Below are 712 nucleotides of genomic sequence, written 5' to 3' on the forward strand. Positions count from 1 at the left end.
TTTGATCTTTAATAGGAATGTGGTTGATGTGAGAGACTGTGTGGGCATGATCCGAGGTAAGTTATTTTTGTATTTTTTGTCTGATGTAAGAAAATTTGGTTCTGTTGATGCAGAAGGCATCTGGAAATTTAAAAAATGGCGTGCATGGCTGCCAGATTCCTGATTTTTTATTTTCGTCTAGGTATATTGTAAATATTTTGTCACATTAGATGATAATATTTGTCATTTATATTTGGTTTTGTTTATGAGAAAGGTTTCTATGTGACATGTATGTACCTTTTATGTTAATTTACTGAAATGTCAAGTTGTATATTTATTTTGATATGTCTAATAAAAAAATGAAAAAAAAAATCTGTTCTTATCAGTTTAATATCTGATACGTCCCCTATCTGGGGACCATATATTAAATGGATTTTTCGAACAGGGAGATGGAAAAAGAGCTTGCTCTGTCCACTCCACGCATTGACCTGGTATTGCAGTACCTCCAGGACCGGTGCACCCCTTCTAATCCAGTATGAAAAACAGACTGAAATTGATTGCAAGCATCATCCTTCCAGCAAGTAAGTGGAAAGTTGTGTTGTGTGTGTCGTGCCTCCTTCAGCTTCTCCTCTGTCTGCCCAGTCAGTGCAGTGTTGCTATTTGCATATAATACCTGCATCTAGTCTGTCAATCTCCTAATTGCATCAGCTGTTGGTTATTTCCAGCACCAAGC

General features: G+C 36.8%; 1 non-coding gene across 1 annotated transcript; it reads left to right on the forward strand.

Annotated features, from left to right (window-relative positions):
- Positions 1-309: 309 nt before the first annotated feature.
- LOC121006388 lies at positions 310-504 on the forward strand. Its single transcript, XR_005780240.1, has one exon. It is a non-coding gene; the product is annotated as a U2 spliceosomal RNA (small nuclear RNA).
- The last annotated feature ends 208 nt before the right edge of the window (positions 505-712 follow it).

The sequence above is a fragment of the Bufo bufo genome, chromosome 6 (genome assembly GCF_905171765.1).
Source record: "Bufo bufo chromosome 6, aBufBuf1.1, whole genome shotgun sequence".
Lineage (NCBI taxonomy): Eukaryota > Metazoa > Chordata > Amphibia > Anura > Bufonidae > Bufo > Bufo bufo.